This window comes from Zonotrichia leucophrys, chromosome 15, assembly GCF_028769735.1.
Source record: "Zonotrichia leucophrys gambelii isolate GWCS_2022_RI chromosome 15, RI_Zleu_2.0, whole genome shotgun sequence".
NCBI classification, from domain to species: domain Eukaryota; kingdom Metazoa; phylum Chordata; class Aves; order Passeriformes; family Passerellidae; genus Zonotrichia; species Zonotrichia leucophrys.
In genome coordinates, this window is record NC_088185.1 from 6,086,162 (window position 1) to 6,109,760 (window position 23,599).

The 23,599-nt window shown below is 46.2% G+C and overlaps 1 long non-coding RNA gene across 2 annotated transcripts in view; it reads right to left on the bottom strand.

The window, feature by feature from the left end:
• The window catches only part of LOC135454681 (uncharacterized), a 76,233-nt gene that overhangs the window by 22,027 nt on the left and 30,607 nt on the right, over positions 1-23,599 (bottom strand). The window contains exons 2-4 of one of the 2 annotated variants that reach the window (XR_010442171.1): positions 14,557-14,666; positions 13,810-13,938; positions 565-729 (exon numbers count right to left, since the gene is read on the bottom strand). This is a non-coding gene — a long non-coding RNA (uncharacterized LOC135454681). The remainder of the gene's footprint in view (positions 1-564; positions 730-13,809; positions 13,939-14,556; positions 14,667-23,599) is intronic. The other variant, XR_010442170.1, reaches the window with a different exon arrangement.

The window sequence follows — 23,599 nt, forward strand, 5'->3', positions numbered from 1 at the left end:
GCCCAGATAACACTACTGAGTAATGAAATAGTGCTCAGCTAACCTAATGGGCTTATCTGGATGGTCTGTGGGTTTCCCTTTGTCTCCAAGCCAAAACTTGAGAAAACACCTGCAGCAAAAATCTTATCTGCACTCTTCAGTTTTCTTCCCTCCCTCATCTCCTGCACTGTGTGTTATAAATAGTTTCTTTCCCTCCTCCCACTATCCCATTTATCAGCACAGCACTGGTTTTGTTAAAATAACACTACATCTAGAACTAGGCTCCAAGCCTATTTGGAAGGATTTGTAAGTATTATACATTTCTTTTGTTCAGCAAACAGAAATAAAATGGGAATAAATCTGTGCAGGAGCTTGAGGCTGATACCCTGACCCCCCAGCAGAGACTGTGCACCAACACCATCAGTTCTGGCAATTCTTCTCAGCACTGAGCTGCTCTGAGTCCCTCTCAGGTGGCAGTGCCCACCCAGGGCAGATACAACACACATGGAAAAAAGGAATAATCAAAGAAGTTTAAGGCAATTTTGAGTAAATCAGGTTGTGCTGGCCTGGAGAGCACAAGGGCACCTGAGATGTGTCCAGGAGGCTGTTGTGGATGGTCTGAGCAGGGAACTACTGACTGCAGGGAAAGCAGATCCTCAGCTGTGCTTCAGTGCTTTTGGACAGGAGGATAAAGCAGAGCTCCAGGCCCAGACACAGCTTTGGAAGAAAGGTGACTCCAGTCTGATGACCCTGAGGAAGGAAAAGCAGGTATTTGGGAGTTATCCTGCAGTGGGAGTTACAAGGATAAAATGGCATCTCAGCCCCAGGTAAATGTATAAAGGGAAGAGCAAGAAGAAGAGGACAGAGGATGTCAGGACAATGTGCAAACATCAGAGCAGCTGACTGTGCATACCCAGAAATGTATCTGAGCTGGGATGCATCTCTCTGTACTGCAGAGGCATCTCTGTCCCCCTCATGATGACTCTGGGCTCCCTTTATAGTCACAGCAGAGAAAAGGGCCCATTTACAGAATGATTCATCTGACCTATTTTAGACATTTACTCTAGCCTACAATGACTCATGTCCTTGGGGTGCCCATTTCTTTCCTATAAACAAGAGTCTAGACAAGTAACTCAGATGTAGACATTCACAATTAGATGTCTACGTTTGGACAGATGAATTCTGCCTCTAATGTTGAACCAGAAATCAGCCTAGAAGCTCTGCCAAAGACAGCTCTGGTTGATAGCCACGATAGGGAAGAGAAACAGGGTCATTCATTCTTTTTGATGGTGCATAGCTCCCTGCACAAAGCGCTCAAAGCACTTGCTGAAAGATTAACCATCCTGTGGAGGGCTGTGACAGCATTCCTGGAGCAGCAGCAGGGACCAGGAAATGCAGATTCATTATTGCAACTATTTTTCTAAGCTGCCCCTACATCTCATTAACTGGTGTCAGATCCCTTTTCAATCAAAGTCATTGGCAAAAGGAAACACAAGTCAGGTGAGTCTGGTGTGCCATCGCCTCTTGGGGTGGTTGGTGATGGCACAGAAGTGCATTTTGTGTGGGCTTTCACTCCCCCAGCCTTGAGAGGCCACAAGACAAGCTGGTGGCAAATCTCTTGCTAATCCCGAGGGTCCTTTCTGCTGTCAGCAGAGTCAATGCTGTGCCTTCCACACTGGGGCTCTCAGAAGCTCCTCAGGCTTGGAGGTAGCTGGCAGGATCTTGTGATGCTTTAGGAACCAATAATCTGGACAAGTCAGGCCAGACCACTGGGAAGAGTTTTTGTTTTGACAGTTTTAAAGTGTTTCTCATTTCAGCCTGTCAGTCTGATTTCCTATGGCTCATACATTCACACTGGCTGTGTCTCCCTCAACAACTTTGAACTCATTGAGCAATTTCAGCCAAATTTGACAGAGAGATAACAGCCTCAGAGACAATTCAGTTCCTCAAAGGTTTGCAAAAATAAACATCCACGTAAAGGAGAGAGATGTTATGAGTAACCTCAACTGAACAAAAGGCTGCAACGTGAGCTCAGCCTTGAGAATCAGCACCAGATATTCCTCAAGGGAAGGAGTCTGTGCAGATCACTCAGAGCCCAACCCTGGGAACAGTTTTTCTGACCTCCTCAGCAGCCCAGAGCAAACTAGTTTTACCCAGCAGCCACAGAGCACCAGGGTTTTTCTCCAGGCAGATTTGGTAAGGATCTGTTGAAGTTTGAGCACTCAGATTTGAAAAAGCAGTTCTGTTGGGTGGGTGAGTTCTGTTTTAATGATACAACTGCAGTTTCAAATGTGTAAAATCAGGATAGTTATTCCCACAGAGCTGAGTTTTGGAAGGGAAAGGTAAACATTTTCTGATTTAAAGAGTGTGATAGGGAGGCTCCCCTGCCATCACATCCCCAGGACAACACTTCTGTGTCAGCAGGGAATTTATACACTCTGGGCCAAGTTCTGCATGGCTCACTCCCCAGCCAGAGGCAGGTGCCAAAGGCTGTGGGGGCAGCCCTGCTCCCAGAGCCCTGGGATGCAGGGAATCAACCCTGATTACAGCTGGGTGCCCTTCCCTCTGCATGCCAAAGGGACTGCCCTGCAGCAGAAGAATGAGTGAGGAATGAATCCTTTCCTCAGCACCACACAGGGCCATGGGCACTGCCAAGGCTGGGAGCTGCAGAAGACTCAACTCTGTGTGTTCCCCTCCTGCCCAAGTGGTGGGAGCAGCCCCACATCAGATCAGGATTTCATCATGGGCAAACATGGGTTTTTCAACCCAAACCCCCCAGCTTCTGGGCACTGCAGGGCACAGGCTGTGACAGTGAGGACTGAAAGGGAGGAAGTCTGAAATCTGCCTTTCCCACATCACCCCAAGCTGCAGCACCTGCAGGACAGCTCTGCAGCCCCAGAGGAAGCAGTGCCACCAACAGCCAACACAGGGCTCTGTTCACTGCTGCAATCCAGCCCTGCACAGCCAGTGCCTGGAAAATTCCTCCAGGCTGCCCCTCTGGTGACCCCCCAAGTGATGAGGTTTTATTCCCTGTCTGACTTTATCACTCCCACAAGTGGCAGAAGCCAGAAAAGACCAGAAATGTGTGGCTTGCACTGGGCTGCCACAATTTTGGCAAAAATCAAAACAGGATCAGGAGTAGGGGGCTGACTCTGAGGGAAGAAGCAAATAAAAAGTTCCAGACATCCTGAAGTGCTCAGACAACTAAGGCAGGCTGAGAAAACACAGATAAGCCAGAAACCCCCATTTCCCACTTGCCAGAGCTCTGTGAGCTGGAGGAGAACTCAGGCACTCCCTGCTTGGCAGCAGCTCCTCACCAGAGACAGGGGACAGCAGCAGGAGGGGAGATGCTCCTTCAAGGCTCCACCAAGATCATTTACACACACTCCAGTCACACAGACACCAACTTATTTTCAACACATCTCTTTCCCCCCAGCACAGCTTCTGCAGTTGAAGCAGCACGAGTGGTGCATCTCACTGCCTCATTTATTTTAAATGAGATTTATGTTGGCATTACAGAAACAAAGCTGTCTCCTTTTCACAGCCATAACATTAATGGACAGAACCAAAAGCCCAAACGAGGCTCTCTCACCAGCTCTGCTGTTCCTGCCAAAGGGCAGAGGAAGATCACACCTCAGGCTCTTCTAGGTGGGTCCTTCAGCACTGCCCAGTGCCCTCAGGTGCCATCACATTAGTTCATGTGTTTAGTTAAGGTGTTTAGGGCATGGGTTGGACTTGATGATCCTGAAGGTCTCTTCCAACTTAGTCATTCTGTGATTCTCCTATGACACATCAAGGCTGCAAAGCATCCTCTGAAACCCAAAGGAGAAGGGAGCTTTGCCCAGCCAGGGATGTGCAGAGTGTGGGAGAGGCTCTGTGTCTGCAGCAGGGGCTGGTGATGGTTCCTTCCACGCTGCTCTGCTGATTGATGGCTCACCAGGAGCTGTTAGCGCAGCAATATCCCAGCCCTATTTACAGACATCTCTGCACATTTACTTTGTCACAAGTAAACTCTGCACACAGCAATAAAGCTTAAGGTAATGACTTCTTCAGCACAAAGCCAGCAATTTCCTGTCAGCTTGCTTTACAAATGGCCAGCTCTGGGCTTAATTTCCAACTGTGGCTCCAAAGGTGGCTATGCAAAGTGGGGGTGAGGGGAGGGAGAAACTCCAGGCTGTGCCACTCTGAGCCATGCTAGCCCTGCTCTGAAGGGTGAACAGGGTGGGGCAAATCCACCCTGTGCTCACCCACAGTCACAGTTTTCCTTTTTTCCCATCAGTAGGAAAGCCAGGGAATGGCAGCCCCAAGCCTTGGGATAACTCCCACATGTTCCTGTGGTTCTGTGCCCTTCTCAAAGCCAGCCTGGCTCTGTCACAGCTGCTGTGACACAAGGAGAGACCACAGTGGGTTTCCTCTCCAGAGACCTGTGTGAGGGAGATGCAGGCATCTCATCCCTCTTCCCACAGCATCCTGCAGCAGTTCCAGCATGGCCTGGGTGGGATTTGTGTCCACACTCCCTCCACCATGCTCAGCATTACCAGAACCAGCGCAGATCATCAGCCTGGACAGATCATCAGCCCCCTGTGTGGGCTTCAGCATCTTTCTGTGGAGCAAAGGGAAACAGGGCAGGGAGGCCACAAACCAGGGCTGCAGATCACCTGCACACAGCTCACTGCAGGCACCCCACTGCCAGCATCAGGGACAGCAAAGTGGGTACTGCTGCTCCCTCCTGCAGCATCAACCTGCACGTGCTGAAACTGTGCTAAACATCTCCAGCCTCCTGCTATAATTAGTGCAGAGAGAGGATGTCTGAGAAGAGGAGTCTATTTTAGGTGTCATGAGTCACCTTCCAGAGATGGGGATTTTTTATTTTTTATTTTTTTTTGCACTGACCATATAGAAAGATCTGAAAGTAGATACTTAAAATAGACAGCATAAATATGCATTGAAAGCTTGGAGCATCCTGCCCTTTAACTGGGTTATGATGTTCCTCCTTACCAAAGGGTGTGAAAACACTTTGTCACACTGAAATCTAAGCTGCTGCACCTAGGAGGGCTGTCAGCAGCCAACTCAGGTACAGAGGGGACAAGATGATCTGGTGGAGCTTTTCCAAACCATCCTGACCCAGCATCCTCATCCCACTGGAAAACAGCAAACTGCTTTCCAGTACAGACCTGAACGGTGAGAAAACAGCTTTGGTGTTGTTGAAAAGGGGGGGAGGAAGTTAATATATTTCCATTTGTGAAAAAAGGGTCAAAAGATCAAGAGCTCTTGCTGGCTTGGTCTCCAAAAGGCAGCTCTCTATGTAATGTTTTCATTTTAAACTGCAGCTAAAAGGTGAGGAAAATAAAGATGGGAAAAGGCATCCTCTTGATGCATTAGGGGAATGGCTGCAGTGAAGCCTCAGAGGTTTTCCACACTGCAACCCATTATTTGGGGGCTTCCCATTTTCCTCTTATCTTCCTAGTTTTTCTGATTTTTCCCACTCAATGTTACTCTACCCTTTTACAACAAATTCAGACTCAAAAATTGCATTGGCTAAAGGAAACCCCTGTGTTTTCAAGAGCGCAGTCTTTAACATTTTTTGCTTATTCTTATTGAGATCTCACTCCCATTGTTTCATTTCTACTTTGAAACCCCTCAGTCTCCTGTTTCCAATATGAGCTGTTGTCGTTATTCCTTTTTTATGCCCATTCCAATTCACCCTCCTTCAAAGTTCCTCCTTTACCCTCCCAGCTTCCATGAAGACTCCCTCAACCCCTTTCTGCAAATACTTCAAAGCTTTAGAGAATGAGCTGTGCTTCAGCTCTGCATCCTCTTAAACAGCTCGCTGAATATGCTTCTTGTTATTTTTAAGAATCTGTTAGAATTAAATCCCTGTAAGAAATCTGCCACCATTGTGGGGGAGAGCACATTAATCAAAGACACAAGCTTCTCCCCAGCTGCCTGGGCAGGACCCAGACTGGGATTGATAAATTGCACCTGGAGGTAACTAATAAATCTGAGAAGTCATTTGCTTTTTATGAACAGGAGCAGCAGGAGGTGCAGCTTCCAGAGGAATTTGGGTGGAATGTGGGAGCACATTCCTGCTCCCTCTCCCCTGCTCACTGTCACACCTGATGTCCAGCCCTGACCACTGCCAGGCACAGCAGGTCCTGCCATGCTCGGATGGGGAATAGTTCAGGGAATCCCTGGGGTTTCTCCTCCATCTGCCAGCACAGCCTGCACTGCTCTGGCAGGAGGGGAGGATGCCCTGGCCTGCAGCTCTGCCCAGGACAGCAATTCTGCTCCTGCCAGGGGCTGTGACAACTGGAGACAGCTCCTCCATCCATCCCTGCCTGTGCTGGAGGAGGAATTTTGCTGTTTTCAGAACCTCCTCATGAGGGACTTGGAGGCGAGGTCCGAGATTCCCCAGCTCCTGTCACCTTCCCCCTCATCATGGTCTGAGCAAATTGTCCCCACTCCCCACTGAGCAGGGCCTCCAGAAGAGCCCCCCTTGTGCTACAGCCTCAACACCAGCACTGGGGACCCTGCTCTCTGTCAGCATTGCCATCCTGTACATGTCAAATAACCATCCCATGGGCAGCTTCCTCTCTCTGCTATCACTGTCCACATTTGACTGTTACCTCACAAGTTTAGGAAACACATTCCTTGTCTTTCTCACTTGGAAATAGTAATATGGTGCCCACATCATAAAAATCTGCAAGAACTAGGATAAATCATTAATTACACATCTGATCCTAGAAAATACTGCAAATTACTTTGTTCAAAAACATGGGGTCAGTGAAAAACCCATCCTCTGTAGCACTGCCCAAATGTTATTTCCTGTTTTCCCCAGATCACAAACTCCCATGGTGAGCAGCCTTTTGTACCCATGCACTGCACAGAACTGAGCACAGAGCTCTAGAAAAACACACACCAACCACCTCCACTTCAGAGAGCCAGAAGGGAGGATCAGACAAGATGTGATCACAGCAGAGATCATACCCGACATGGGTTAAGATGTTTCCTCCCTCCCTCTCTTTTTCTTTTCATGTGAACATCATTAGGGCAGCCTGGAAGAGCTTTCCTGACACAAGCAGTGCTTTTTCCAGAAAGCCAGGACCAGGCATGGGCAGCGGAGCTCAGCTCCTAGGCACAAAAGGAACAATCTGCTGGCATTGATCTATTGTGGGAAACAAATGCTTTTCTGATACATTAGAGCACAATTTAGACACCACACTTCAAATCACAAAGCTGCATTGCAGCTTGTATTTCCCCACTGACCTCACTGCAAGAGAGGATCAGAAACATGTTTGGAAATTCAGAAGTGTTTGGGGTCATGCTGAGAAAGAGGCAATCCTTATCCTGCTCCAGGATGGGCTGGCCTCTGCCAAGGCTCTGATTCAGTGACTGTCAAAAATATCTCTGCTATCCAAATGTCCCTTTTTTCAAAGTCACTCTCTCTGCGGTCAGGGAGAATGAAAGAAGAGCCTCGTCTGCACCTCTCAGTACCACACCTGGGGATAAATGTGTCCCCTTCCCTGAGGCACTGTGCAACAATTCCCATTCAGCTGACATGCAGGGACACAGAGATCAGGATGTCACATCCAGTGGAACTCCTCCCATTGCTCCTGGCCATGTCCAACATCCACACCACATCCATCACTGTGGAACATCATCCCCAAATCCACCCCCTTGGTCATAATCAGCAGCTCTGATTTTTATTTTCCCTTTCCTACCCAGGGCTGCTCTGATATTTGTTCACAACACGGGCTGTGTATCACACCAGAGGGGAATTACTTACTGCCAATTATTACATTAAAGTTCAAGTGGAACGATGCACTAATTGTCTTGTTATAGCTATTAAAGCTCTGGTGTGCAAGCAAGGCACTTTTCAGATTATCTGCATCCTCTGTGGTGACACATGAAGCATAACATGATCTGCTAAGAAGCAATTGCTGATACAGTCATGGACTCTTTAATAATATGTACATTAAATAAGCAGATATTATATACAAATCTAATAATAATTAAGTATATATGTAAATAATAGAAGCTTTCAAGTTCAAGATTTGCTGGAGATTCTGCAAGCTCCGGCAAGCAGCTGCTCTCTCACTGCCTAAGCAAAAGTCCTTATGAGGTACTGACCAAATCCAAACTTTTAAAAAGGAGCAAATACAGCAAGAAGTACCACTCTAGTAAGAAGAGGAGAGGAGAGATCTCATCTCTTCCCAACAGGACACTGGCACAAAGGCAGCCCAGTGATCCCTGCCTTGCTCAGGGTCTGATCCCTCACTGGAGGGTTTTGGGTGTAGGGGAATCCTGGTGAGATTTCATGCAGCTCTGAGCTGTCTCTGGCATCTTTGCAAGGAGTTAATTCCCTTCCTTCCAAAGGCCTTAACAGGCAGATAAATGTGTGAGCCGCTCCAGGGATTTCCAGCTGGAAATGGGGTGAGGTGATGTGAATGGCACCATGAATTTCTTGCAGCTAAGAAAATAACCTGCTGTCTCCCTGCTTCCCAGCACTGGATCAAAGCAGCCTCCTGGATCATGGTGTCATGGTCAGGGACTCAGCAGGAGCCAGCTCTGCTGCTCAGACATTGCATGAACATCTCGAGATATTAACAGGTGGTAACTAACTATTCCCTCAAAGCAATGTGTACAGAAGGAAATATGAAAGGGCCAGAATGGGATTAAGTCAAGGTTAAATGGCAGCTGCAGGGTTTTATCCTCAGTCAGGTTCTTGTACAAGCTCTCTTGCAACTGCTTATGATGTTTTTCCAGAGGTCCAGCTATGCTCCTTGTCATAGGGCAGCTTTGGGGCAAGGCCATTCCCTGGCCAGATTCACACTGAGGTGTTTTACAGCTGGGACACGAGTCCAGCTCCCAAACACACAACTCAGCCCAGCACAGTGGGGTCTGTGCCTGGAAAAGGCCTCCTCAGACTGGGGACCATGTGTAATACATCCCACTCATCCAGAGACACAGAGATCAGGCTGTCACATCCAGTGCATTTCCAATTTCTGGACCCTGACATATCTGAAGCAAAATAGAGATGAAACAAGGAGCACAAAGTCCCCAGTCCAAAGGAGGGGGATCTGTATCACCCTACCACATCCACCAGGTACCTCTGCTCCTTGCACAACCTCCTCATTATCAGCAGATACCTCCCCCACTATTGTGTGACCAGAGCAAGAACCAAGATCTAAGTCTTTATTTCTTGAATTGCTCAACTGGTTCAGGTTGAGGATGCCAGCACAGCAAAATCTGTCACCAGCAGCTTCCACTGGGGATGGCTGAAAGCTTTTAGAGATTAAAGGAAAAAACATGAAGAAGGAATCTCCTTTCTGTGCCAGAAACACACAAAAAAGCTTTCCTCCACAATGCAGGAGAGGATGAGGATTTGGGGGGCCTATTCTAACCCTCAGTAAAGTCAGTGAAAATATTTCCTGATTATTTCAGTGGGCCCAGCAGAGGAAAGAGTAGTGCTTAAGAAGTCCTTTAACCTTTAACTCTTCAAGACCAAATCTGTTCAGATTGCTACTTTTGTGGGTTTGGGGAGGATTGATTGAGAAGAAGAGGCAGATAAGAGCTGAGTTTCCAAAAAAAAAATAACCATTGTTTTCTTTGTGACTATTTGAAACTGTAGCTTAATGTTATCAATCCCTTGGCGTGGTGCAGCTTGGTACCAGCTGGGACTGTGAAGGCTGGCTGGTGTCACCACTAAAGTGTGATCCTGCTTTTATGGCATTGCCGCAAAGGGAGGGCAAAGCAATGAACTCATTTGGGCATAATCTTAGGTGAAACAGAGGAGAAAAAGTGTGAGCAGAAAGTGGTATTTTACAAAGGGGGTAATGAGAGATTCAATAATAATCAGGTATAAACAGGAGCTCCTCTAAACCACCCAAGTTAAACTCCAGTCTGAAAACATTTTATAGAAACGATGCATCACACTAGACACAAACTGCAACTAAAACCAGACAACTTTTTGCAAGGAAACAGCACTGCAAGCTAACCAAACAAATGGCTTCCCACAACTTCAGCCCCAGCTTTGTCTTTCTCCTGGCCTGGGTCCCCTTCCAGCACATAGGGCCCTCTCACAACAGCCCACACCCGTGTGCCTGTTTGCAGGGATGGAGCCACCTCCTCCAAACCCCATAAATTCAATCTGATGTGGAACAGACAGCTCCAGTGAGCCCTGAGGAAGGCAGCAAACCCTCCCAGGGCCAGCAGGACTCCTGCTGCACCTCTGAGGTCTGAGAGGGGACAGCAATGTGCCAGCATCCCCCTGTACCCATCAGGGTGTGCATTTCAGCCCCTGGGATTCACCAACTCAATTACCACCCACACCAACCCATCCCCTGACAGCCAACAGAGCTGCAGGTTCCAAACCTGTAAGGGGAAGGAAAACACCACCAAATAGATTAGCTCCACAGTTGGGCTCTTAATTATGGGTCATTTAGTTCAGTTAATCAATAGGCAGACTTCTTTAACCGGCTAATTATGCCAAACTGCTTCCACAATGAGCAGGTTTGCTGCTGGTTGTTAACCATGAAGGGATAATATTTCACTGTAAAGATAAGAACGCTCCCAGTCCTCAGACAAATGCTTTGCAGTCACAGGCTGCAAATTTAACCCATTCCACACCAAACAGAGGCTCACAGCTGGAGCAAAAAGGTACCAGCATCATTGGCTTTCAGGGCTAAAACACCAGAGTGAATAAAGCCTGGAGTGAATCACTCAGATCATTTACTCTCCAAATCACTCCTGTTCAGGCTAAAAAGGAGCTAAAAATTATCTATGCAAATCAACCAGCTGAACTTCTTGGTGGCAGCCCTGATAAAAACCAGGCAGTCTCTGCTGCCTTTCAGACAAGGAATGCAATTCCCTGCTTTGCTTGGTTGCATGAGACAGAGTCTGGAGAGCCAAGCCACATCCTCCTTCCAGACCCTGCAAGAGCAGATCAGCATGCAGAGGAGGAGGTCTAGGCCCTCATTTGTCAAAACAGATAAAAGGCCAAGACAACCTCTTGTAACTTTTAGTTGTTTAGAAAAAAAAGAACGGATTTTGTTGCAAACTGATTACTGGATTCAAGGCCTCTGTTGAGGTCATCAAATAGTTCTTGCAATAGAGCAAGATAAGAGCTAAGTGATAGCAAAAGTTTGTGGCTGAATTTCCTGGATATTAGTTTTAACAGAACAAAGCAATCTGTGCTCGGGGTTTGCTGGCAAATTGCTGTAACTGGGGAATAACAGAGTGCTGAGAGAGCATCCCCAAGATGTTGCTCTGCCAGCCTGGCATCCCTCTCCCATTTCTAGGGTTTCAGACACCCCTCTCCTGGAGGGTTCCCAGCCCAGGATAACTGGGACTGCCCTCAGTGCCTCCACTGGCTGCTGAATGACTGCAAGGCAAATCACAGCTCCTGTCCTACCTGTATCCCCTGTTGTGATTTCCCCATCACATTTTACACCTTCAGAGAAGATGAAACAGGAAAGCCTTATAAATATGATTGCCTGGCAAAAGATTTTGACAATATGGAAACTATAGGCGAGATTGAAATGAAAGCAAGCTTTGAGATACCTCAAGTACTGAACAACTGGAAAACAACGGTGTGGCCAGCTGAAGGTAATCCCCTTTTGATGGAACAACACCCTCTGCTTGCAGACAGGTCCAAGGGTCCCAGCAGACCCTGCCAGCTTGGCAGAAGGGGCCTAAAGAGGAGTTTTTAGGGTTTAAAATGTAGCACAGTATGGTAATGTAATTATTCTGATTGGCTGTATGGAAATGCTATAGGATTTGTATGTTGTAGATTGGTTAGTGAGAATTAGAATATTCAACACAGAAGATGATTTATTGTATTGTAACGGGAACTCAGCTGTCTTAATTCTTACCTCTTACTCTTACATCTTGTCTTTTACGCTCTTACCCCTTTTACTCTCTTATGCTTTTATGCTCTTACCCTCTCATCCTCTCTGCCCCTCTCTTCTCTCGGGCCTGCTCTGAGCTGTGGCTGGCAGCTCCCAGCAGGGCCCTGCTCCCAGGCCCTTTGCAATAAACCCCAAGTTCCAAGACCAGAAGAAGATTTATTGTATTGTAATGAGAACCTCACTCTCTCATCCTCTTTACCACTCTGTTTATCTCTCTCTCCCTCTCTTCGGGCCTGCTCAGAGCTGTGGCTGGCAGCTCCCAGCAGGGCCCTGCACCCAGGCCCTTTGCAATAAACCCCAAATCCCAGCAGGGCCCTGCACTCAGGCTCTTTGCAATAAACCCCAAGTTCCCAGCTCTGGCTGCAGACATCTCTCATCTCCATCTGTCCCAATCATGCTACCCCCATCAATCCTACACACACCCACCCACTGGCAAATCTCACCTTGGCTTTTGCTGCTTGAGAAAGCACATTTGTGGGGCATTAAATAAAATCCCTGGCCTAAAGAGCTGGCTAAAAATTTATCTGCATGGAAAAGTCACACTGCTGTGACTTACACCAGGGTGACTGATCCAGTTTGATACTGCCATAAAAATTCAATGAAAGCAACAAATCCTTTTGCCAGTAGTATCAGCCATCTTTGTGAGGAGGAGAGTTCAATGATTTGAGCATTCAGAATCATTTTAGAATAAATCACTGTGTGTTTAATTCAGCCCATCACGCCAGCACAAAACTTGTATTTCTGCAGTTCTTGGTAACAGGGGAATCCTGAAATGCAGTGCCTGGGGCAGAGAATGGCCCACAAGCTGCCTCTGTCACCTCTTCACATCTCTGATGACCTTTTTGGGATCACTTCACTGCATTCTCAACCACAACAGACCTCAATAGGTACAAAAATTAAGATTTTTACCTTTGCTCTCCATCACCTTCTTTTTGGCATGTGAAACTGCATTGTTTCCCAAAGAAGCACAGCTTTAACTTCAACATTTGTCTGCCATCAGCTCTTTCTAAAATATGCTGTTGAAGTGCAAGCTTTATGTAAGCTTTACAGTTTTAGAAGCTATTTTCTAACCTCCTAAAACATTAAAAACATTGCAATGTTGACTGGGGAAAAAAAAAGGAACAGACTTGTGGAAAAACAGGCATTGCTGAATCACTAAAAAGATCTTTAAAGAGCAGTAATGTTTGTATCCTAAAGTGTATCATCTGCAGAATTTTCTTGCTGAAAAACAGGGTTCTATCAAAAAGGACTGCAGTTAGATTCTAAGGGAGTTTAGGCAGAGCTGCAGGATCAGATTCCAGGCTAATTCCATGTTTACTCTGGAAAAAGTGCTACTGAGATTTAAACCCACTATTTCTAGTACTATAAAACATCACACATCCCCACATGCAACTGATTTATTAAACTTTAGTGCATCTGCCAGCAGCAGGAATATCAAACTAGAAACTGGGAAACAGAAGCTTAATAGTTCATGTTTAAGAAAAAAAAAAATCAAGACTGTTTTTACCCAGATCATGAGAAAACAATGGGATAAGGGGTATTCCTTTGGGACATGCAGTGCTAGATTGCAGATGTGATTCACAGAGACATTCAATCAGATGGCACATCAAAAGCAATGGTAAATTACACGTCTTCAATAAAAAAAGCCATTAACTCATAGATAGTTGGCCGCAGAGGAAGGCAATTAGACTTAGCATTATTTGTTAAACAACAGGCACAGGATGATACATAGTGAATTTTTTGCTGTAATAGCCATTCCTGGTCATTGGTTTTGAAGAGAATAAATCTGTCACTTGAGTGAAAACAATTGACAGCACCATTTATTACCTTGCATGCTCAGAATAACAGCACAATTTCCATGTTGCCCTTTGGCACTGGGACTCTGAGCTAGCCCAGAAACAAAGCAAAAATATCTACAGACCTGGTAGCAGGGATTTAAGCAGCAGATGACCTTATGGGGTTTATTTAAACTTCTATAATGGTGCACTCTTGTTCAGCCTCTGGTTGTAGAAGAAATAGGTTCTTCTGGAGAATCCACAGCCTTGAGACTCTGAAACACAAAGGGTCATGCAGAGGTTTCTGTGTGTAATAGTTCAGAGAGTAATGTTTTAGCTCTGATCCTCTGAGATATCTCCTGGGAATTAAAGATATTTGGTTTCCTTTCAGAGGCTTTAAAGGGCTGGGTCCATCAAAAAGGAGGAAATTTTCCCCTAGCTCATGAAGATAAATCTTTGTGCTAAACCTTTCTTTTCCATATGAAAAGGCCAGGCCCTCGGTACATCCAAACCATTTAGCCCAATGGAAAATAAACCAACAAAGTCTAAGGGAAACATTATAGAATAGAATATACTCAGCCAAAAAAGAGGCTAAATATCCCCAAGATGTTGCCTTTGACTTTGTGGCATCAGTTTTTGGCTGGTTTCTTTTTGAGAAGGTGTCCTATGGCACCTGTTACAAATACATGAGACACTCAGGTTTGGGTTCAGTTATAATGGAGGAGAAATCTGAAAACAATTTTGGAAAGGCATTTAAAAGGGATAATTAGCTCTTTGAATCCAGTAGAAACACTTAGGTTGAGAGCTATTATAAACCTCTACAAAGCACTTCTGTCTACTTCAGCAGCAAAAAGTTGTCCAGAATGGGTAAACTAAAAGTACCTTACACTCACCCTCATGGAATTAAACTGGGATTTCAGGTCTGTAAATGGATGCTTGGGACAGCCAGGTGCTGGCAAGGCTTTCTCTCTGCTCAGGGGGGTCTCCATGAGTCCAGCACACCCTGCAAGAGCCAAATCCCAGCTTTTGCCAGCACAGAGCCCTCAGTTCAGCAGTGCCCACTGCAGCTCAGAGGGCTCAGCTGCTCTTCCCTTGGGCAGCGATGCCCTGAGCCTGAAGGAAGGGCAGGCCAGCACCCAGCAACCCCTCTCTTGGTATTTATAATATATTTATTTTATATTTATATATAATAAAAGTATATTTATAATTACCATTATAATTACCACGCACTCTGGGCTGTTTGGTTTCATTTTCCACCAGTTCAGGTCAGTCTGGCCATTTTCTGAGGAACTCCACCAACCCCAAGCACTGCTCTGCACGTGGTGAAATTCTAGGGGATTGTTACAGCTGGAAATACCATTTATATTTTCAACTCACACCTTGTGCCTTTGTGCCTCCTCCTGCAGCACCCTGGTCCTTGTAGAGCTATGAAGTACCTGTCACTCTGAATTTTCCTACTCTCAGCATTGGGATATTGTTATAATAAAGTCAATTAAATCCTGGGTTTCAAGACATTTTAGCCCTGTGCTGGTACAGAACATTTGCAAACATCCAGGCTATATCTGCTTTCCTGGTATTTTTTTTTCCCTAATTCCTGGAGATGCTAACATATAACCAAAATGTCTTTTTTTTCCTTTTGTAGCAGTTGTCACCAACCTGTACTTATGTTGTCAAATAAACTGCTGATACAGGTGTATTATTTACTTCAGTTTCTAGCAGGGCTGAGAGCAGAGTTTCTTTTGTTGTTGTTGTTTTTTTTTTTTTCTTTTTTTCTTTAAACACACAGCATAAAATCCCACCTGACTCACATGGCAGTTCAGAGCTCAAAAATTCCCTAAATCCATGTGAATAAACTGAATGACCAAGAAACACATGAGAGGGTTCTGGACAGCCCAGGACCATGAAAGTCCCTGTCCATAACAGCAGACAGAAACCACCAACCAACCACAGCTCCTTGCTACAAACAGCAAACACCTGGAGGTTTGAACCTCTCCCTCTCTAATAAAATCAAGAAACAAAGGCTGTAGGTAGGGATTATTTAGCTATTTAACCATTCAGCTTCCAGTCAGAACAGCCAGGGCCAAATCTGGTAGATGTTCTCATTTTTACAAAGAGATTTGCACAGCAAAACTCTGGGCAATGGGATTTTTGTTTTACTTTCTTTCTTCTTCCTCAGGTCAGACACAGAGATCTTGAAGAGGAATTGTGCCTGGTCTGTGGTGTATAAGGTGAAAGCTAGATGTCCTCACATTCAGAGTTCTCTTAATCAGGCCTGAAATTCTTTATCCAGTTCCCTTCATTGTGCTCCACATCTGCTTCCCCTTTAAAACAAAATTTGGCAGTGGATGAAGCAGCACAATACCAGGCTTGTGGGGCAAACAGAGGTCACATAACCTGTCTCTGCCTGTGGAGTCTAAAAGCAGAATACTTAGTGTTATTAGCTTTTCTGCATGAGTGATCAGTCCCAAATTGGACATATGGGTGCCATGGACAGACTGATAAAAGTAGCATTTATTTTTTCCTGAGTGAGCTATTTACTACTTACTTGGAACTGCAAGAGCAACTGCAAGCTCTCCTGCAGTGATGTGCTGCTATCATTCTTTGTGATAAGGCTGAAACCATTAGGCAGACAATAAACAAACAAACAAACAAATAAATAAAGGGGAAAGTGCTCATGTAAATGCTAGGGGAATACTTGAAGGCAAACTGGATGTCTGCTAAGAGAAATGACACCTCTAAATTTTGTCCTTCACAGGGCTACTCCTGCTACCTCTCTGTAGGGATATTTAAAGATATAAAATAATCTTCTACCTATTTTAGGTAGGTATTTACCTTCAAAGGCTTTACTACACCAGACAGCTTCCATTTCTCAAACACAGTCAAATAACAAAATGCCCAAATCTTGCACAGTTTTCCTTCACAGCTTTTGTTTATCCTTTATTTCAGAAATGGAGAGACAAAATCACAGCCATGCTGTGCCAGGCAGCACAGCTGAGTTTCCCCATGTACAGCTGTGGGACTTTGCTCACAAGAAGAATTAAAACCCCACCAATGAATCACATTAAAGCTCAGATGACCTTCAGCAAGTCCCAGAAATTAACTCTGACACTTACACCCACACACCCTGTAAGGCAATGGGAAATTATCACCCAGCTTTGACACGTGGTCTTCCCAGGCCTTTTGCTGTTCAGATGAACTTTCTCTGGAGTTGGAAAGTTTCTGCCTCCTGGGGAGCAGGGCAGCTGCATCCAACGGGGCACTTCTTACCAGGTCAGGCCAAGCAGTTGTTCCTGAAGGTGAATTTGAGGCTCACCACAGCCCTTCTGCACTCTTCCCTATTCTCAAGTGTCTGGAAGGAACTGAAAGAAGCCATGTCCTGGAATCAGGGAAATCAGAGCAGGGCACTGCCTTCAGCCCAGTCATGGCCTCTTGCATCATGAGAGAGACCCCCATTTCTTTAAAACACTCCCTCAGCTTCTGGTTTTTGGTTTCACTTCCCTTCCCTACCCTTTGACACTGCAGACCTCAAGTTTGGACTTGAGCACCCAGGAGCTGGCAGGCAGAGAGACCTGGGTCATTTCTGCAGCCAGACCAGCAGTGCAGGCACACCTGGGTCACCTCTGCACCCAGACCAGCAGTGCAGGCGCACCTGGGTCATTTCTGCAGCCTGGCCAGCAGTGCAGGCACACCTGGGTCATTTCTGCACCCAGACCAGCAGTGCAGGCACCCCTGAGCACCTGCCTGACCCAGGACTTTGAGGAGCATCAGCTTCATCACAGGATGTAAAGCAGGGAACAGTCAGAGTGCTCCGAGATTCATACTTTGCACTTCCCCAGGTGATTCCCTTTATAAGCACTGTCCTTTCTATACAGCAAGCATGCCAACATGCATGAACACTTTGCTCCAGAAAAATCTTTTCCCAACCTCCACCCCCGATAGAGGCTGATGGTCACTGCCCTGTCTCAGCACAGTGGACACCAAAGGAGCAGCACAAGAACAAAACTCTCTACAAAACAGAGTTTCCAGAAGCCCCCATATAAATCACCTTAAACCCACTGAAATCACAGCCCAAGCCAAAAAACTGTTCCTCTTAACACTGGGACATTTTTAATTTTTTTTTTTTTTTTACTGGCAGATTAACTGGAAAACTGTTTTCATTTCACATGGCTTTACAAGTTGCTCCAAGTTGTTTGCAGCCCAGCAATTTGAAATGTCTGCTCCTGCAAAGCTGTCTACATTTCTTGGCACAGCTGAGTTTTCCACTGCAGATCCCATGAAATTAATCTGGTCTTTAGAAAGTGAAAGTCAAACGAGGAAGTCCAGTTGCAGTTATAGGAATCTTTTCATGAGCTTTAATAGAAACTGAACTAAAGACTGGGATAACTCAAGACTTTGGAACAGTCGCCAGGCTTGAGACAGCAGACATGGGGAACGGATTGCAGTAATTGATGTTTTGCATCCCTGGATAATGCCACTCCCAGCTCTGGCTGGCCAGCATGGAGCACATATAGCAGAGCCATGTCCCACAGGCTATCTGGGAGGTTGTGATAGTTAAAATATTGTGGATTAATAAATGGAGACAAACAGGACAGGCACACACCCACCCCAAGCACAGTGCACATTTTATAGGTGCCAGGATGCACAGCATGCTGGCCCTGGCAGTTTGTGTCACACACGCCACGTGTGAACCACCCACACACTGCAGCCCACAGGGAAATCTCTTCAGTGGTGCATCCTCCCAGCCTCATCCCCAGCTGCAGAGACAGCACAAACCACAGGGGACAATGTCAAGGGAGGCAGCCAGCCCAGGTCTGGGATAAATCTCAGGAACCAGACACCTGTCAGGTCACCTTGCTCTGCTCCTACAACAGAGGCTTTTGCCTCTCTGGTGGAGCTGCCTCCAGCAGCCATCCTGCAAGAGCTTGTTAAAACAAGCCCAGCAGCACCACTGCTCCCCATAGCAGAGATTTGAATCATGAGATCATAAACAGGGCTGATGGGATCATAACTAACACGCCCGACAGCTCTCGCTGCTCGCTGCGCTTTTGTCTCGCACTCTGGGGACAAAAGGGGGCTTGGAGCTGAAAGAGAAGCCCAGGACACGTCCCTGCAGCCTCAGAGGTGCTACTGGGCTTGCTGGGCAGCAAACACAGCTCTTGTAGGGCACTGGGAAACAAGCTGCTGCCTGCAGCTCAGGCAGGGACCCAGCCAGGTTCCCTCCCAGCACCGCAGCAGGAGCCACGAGGGGAGCCTGGCATGGAGGGAGGGGGCAGAGAGTGAAGCACAGCCCATGTTGGGCTCTTCAGCTCTGGGAACGTGGGAATCACAGTGAAAGCAGATTCTGTGACTATAACCAGAAAATGAGAACCATAATGAGTCATAAAAATGAAGTAGACTGCTGAAAATCAGCAAGAACTAGGAAAATACACTTCCTTTCTGGATGCAGGGTAGCAATATTTCCTTAGCTGGACAGGTAAAACACTTCTGGGGGTCTGCAGTTATTGGGTTAAGAGAACTTCTGGGACTTGTGCAACCAGGCTATGCTCAGGGAAACAAAGGCCCATGGGGTAGAAGGCAGGAGCAGCTGCAGGAGCAGCCCAGCCCAGACTCCTCTGTATGGGATGAACACAGATCAGCCCAGGCTCCTGCCCGGCTGAGTGGGGCCATGGCACAGCTGGGGACACCCTGCAGCATCCCTGGGGAGGAAGGATGGCCCCAAACTAAGCCAAAGCTGGCTCTGGTACCCCAGGTGCAGCCCATCATCACTCACATGCAGGTGAAGCTCTCACACACTCATCCACAATCAGCTGCTGTGGGGTGCAAGAGCCACCCCAGGCAAGGTGTGACCCCTGCCAGGGAGGTGGCATCTCCCATTTCTCATGTCCAACTGCACCCAGCTCAGGCTTCCATCCAAGGGCAATCCAAAAATGCAAGTGGGCTTCAATCTCATGGAACTGAAAGGAGATGAAGCTTTTCTACAACTGCTGATTAGGTTATTTTCATGGATAAAACATTAATGATAGGTTTTTGGATGGTAAATTGGTATGGGAGGAGATGGATTTTCCAAGGTGTCAGAACATTTTGTTTCAACATTTTTCAAAATGGAAATGTTGACATTTTGCAAGGAAAAAAAAACTAATTTAGATTTTAGTTTAATATTAAATGTGGATTCATCAAGAGGAAAACTCCAGAAAATGATCCATTTTATGTCAAGCATTTTAGAACTTAGGTCAAAAAGAAATTGGGGTTGAGATTTGTTTAATTAATTGAACCCTTCTGGAAAGTACAGCTTTCAGCTGGCCTGAAGTGATACAACCCAGTTTACACATTCAGGCATGGAGACAGATAATTCTGCATTCAAATTAAAGGGAGGTGGGGGAAGATAAACCAGCTTGAAAGAGCAGCATGTACTGAAACACAAGGAATAGGTTGGGAGAGGGAGTGAGATGTACAGGACTGAACAGTGCAGATGTCAGGAGAGAATATTCTAAGCAAAAAAAAAAATTGTGTACAAGTGCATAGACCCCACTGGAAAGGGATAGAGGATTTGGCATTATAGGGGGAAAGTAGGATGCAGAAGACAAGGGGCTTTGCTAGCATGCCTTAATCCCTTTGCATCCTCAGGCTAAGCCCAGCTTCAGAAGATATAAATGCTTAAATAAACATGAGTCAATTTATTATTCCTCTGTGTTTCAGATCCTCCTCACCTTCTGCCTGGCTCATTTACTGCAATTAAATGCTTGTAAACAGATTATACCCTGAAAGCTGCATTTTCCTGGGAAGTGGTCACCTTAACCTCCTCTGCTTTGACTGTGGCTGCTATTCCCCAGGTCACGCTGTAATCACTGAGTAATGGGAGCAGAGTGAATCACGAGCTCCCTGGGTTGGACAAAACTCTCTCCAACATCCAAACCACATCTGGGGCTGGGCTTTGCTGGTGGCTGTGACAAGCACTGCTTACACCCTCAGGAAAAGGATTAGTAATGTCATAATTCTTATAAAGCTGAACAAAACCTGCCCTGGACACAGGACACACACTGCTGTATTAGGCTAGTAAGCATAATGACAAACTCTGCACTCACAGGGGTTTGCTTTGTGCTTGGTTATGTCTTTGTACACCTTGTGAAAACAGCAAAGTGGAGCCTGCTGTGACACAGGGCAATTTTCTGGAAACCAGAAAAAAGCTTCTCCAAACCATTCTGAGAACTGGTGTTCAATTGCCTTGATTTTAACTCAGATCAAAATATTTTTCCTCACAGCCAGTACAGGTATGGGGGATTGCATGGCCAGCTTGTGGAACCTTCAACAAGCCTGACTTTTGATTTGTTTGGTTTTAGAGGCAAGGTCTGAGCTGAAATACTGCTGACAGGGACAGAGTTTGTTATGGATTCTCAAATAGGAAGCAAGTTCTGAGATGGTGTGGGTAACTCCCCTGAATCAAGTAGGGTCACCAGTTTATAATAATTGGCAATCTTGCTCTGTATTTTCTGTCCTCTAACATTGACTCTGTCAAGCTGCATTGATTGTCTCTGTCAGAAAAAAAAAAAAAAAAATCCAAAACATACATGGGGGACAATAAACAGTCTCCCCACATTTAGAAGATTTTGCTCTCCAGAAAAGGTTTAAGCAGATAATTTGTCTCCTAGATCTCTCAGACCCCACCCTTTATTTCCCCCAAACACAAAATAGCTCTGCAAAAATGAGTAAGAAATGTGAAGTTGTCATGGAAAAGAGCTACATTGCTTAAGCTGAGCTTGTAGCATGAGTTTCACAGCTGAGTGGTGCCTGTCATGGGCTGATCTCTCTCCATCCCTTTGGAAAAGCAGCCTGAAAATCAAGATTTGTGCTGTCCCCCAAGCCAACATGCTGTGCTGCCCTTCACTGCCTCAAGCCCAGCAGAAGAGAGGAAAGGAGCTGCTGCATGCCACTCACTACAGGAAGCCAGCTCTTTGTTTTTACATAATCATCTCTATTCTGAGCTTTATGAAAAGTTCATCAAAGGGAAGGAACAGAAAGTCACGGTGACAATGCAGCCCAGCTCAGAGATGCAGTGTGGTGCTTAGCAGTGTTTACCTGCTCCAATAATTCTGATCCCAGGGCAGAGCGCTGAAGATTAGCTCCAGACCTCATTAGGCAGGATAGAATTATGTGGGTTAACAAAGTAATACTCTTGGCTTTCTCTTGCATTTTAAAAGTGGCTTGAGACCTATAAAATCCCTTTGAATTTTATTAAAAGTCTTCTGCAATCATTTTTCATCCTGCAGCCCAGTTGAGCTGAACTAATAAATTAGCATGTTATCTGTGTGGATATCCATTAGAGCTTCAAATGGAGATTATTAGAGCCAAAGAACTAACAATGCCACTTACAGCTGGGGAGGAAGCAAACTGCTCCACTGAGCACTGAGGATAAGGAAGGAGGGACAAATCCACCCCAAGAGCCAGCAGGGCATGGGCAGCACGAGGAGGAGCAGCTCTAGTGCCCAAGAGCAGGCTCTGGCCACCATGGGCAGGCAGCCAGAGGCTGGAAGAGCCAGGCAGGAGCTGCTAGAAGTGAGTTTGGTGGGAGCTCCAGTGAAGGCAGGGAGCCCAGGCACATCCCACAGGGCCAGCATGGCTCTGCTGCAGGGCTCACCCTACAGCAAGCTCATCACAAGGCAGGGTTTGAAAGGAAATGTCATCACATGCTGCCTGGTTCACTGAGCCACAGCAGCTTGGTTGTGCCTCCCTGGGCTCTTTTCTTTCCCTTGAACAAGACCCTGTTCCAGGGCTCCAGCCACAAACTCACTTCTCAGCCCCCACCTGCACCAACACCAATCTGACATTCATGTGGGCAGGGGTTGTTCTTTCCCAAAAGAAAAGAGCTCCTGCCTGAGCTCTAGCTTCATGATGTGATAACCAAAGTGAATTTCAAGATACATCTCCAAGCTGCTGATCTTTCCCTGGGGTCATACAGTCAACCATTTTAGAATGTCTTTATTTCCAGCCTTCCTTCTCTTCATCTAATTCCCTTTCACCTCCCACTCCTATCCTTTATTACTCTTCTATTATTTTCTAAGAGAAAAATGTTTCTTTTTACTCTCAATCTCTGTTCTTTTCCTCCTGTCATTCCCTTCATGTCTCAGCCATGATGATATTTTTGTTCATGCAATAACTAGTTTGCTCTTTCTCCTCTTCCCACTGGGCTACTTTGATCTACTACTCCTGTGTCTGTTTTACACATTCCTTTTCCTTCCTCCAAAGACACATCAGCCTATTTCCCATTCCCTCCTCCTTACTCATCTCTCTTTTTCCTGCTCTGATCTATTCTTGCTGCACCCAGCTCGTTTCATGTGGAGATGGATTTAAAACCTGCTCTGCTGCCCGGATGGGCACTACAGTAAGTGCTGAAGGACATGGTCTGTCAGTCCAGCCACCCTAAACCAACACAGGATGCCACTGTAACACCCTGCCCGTGCTTTATTGACAAGAACACCACCTCACTTCCAGAGGAAAACCTAACCCAGGGAGCACTGGGGATGTTAATCCCTCGGTCACTGCAAGTTCAGCAGATCAAGTTGCAGCACAAACCTGGAAAAGCCCCCAGGGATCTGTTCCACTGCCTGGATCTCTGCCAGGAAATGTGCCAACCAACAGGAATGGACTTTGTGTTGTCTACAATCAAGTAAATCTCCCCAGAATGAATAAAATTTACTTGCAGCTTCACAGCGTTGTGGAAAAAAGAGCTTTCAGAGCTGTGTACAGTTACAGTAAATCACAGCAAGATTTGACATCAAACAGGAGGGAACCTGTTGCCTCCCCACAAGGGGTGGAAATTACCCTTCCCCTCCACATGGCAGCCACTTGTAACCATTGGCCCTTGCCTGAGAACCTGACAAAAACCTGTGCTTTTCCACCCTTGCCAAACAAGACATCAGCACTCCCTGCATCTTCTCCTCC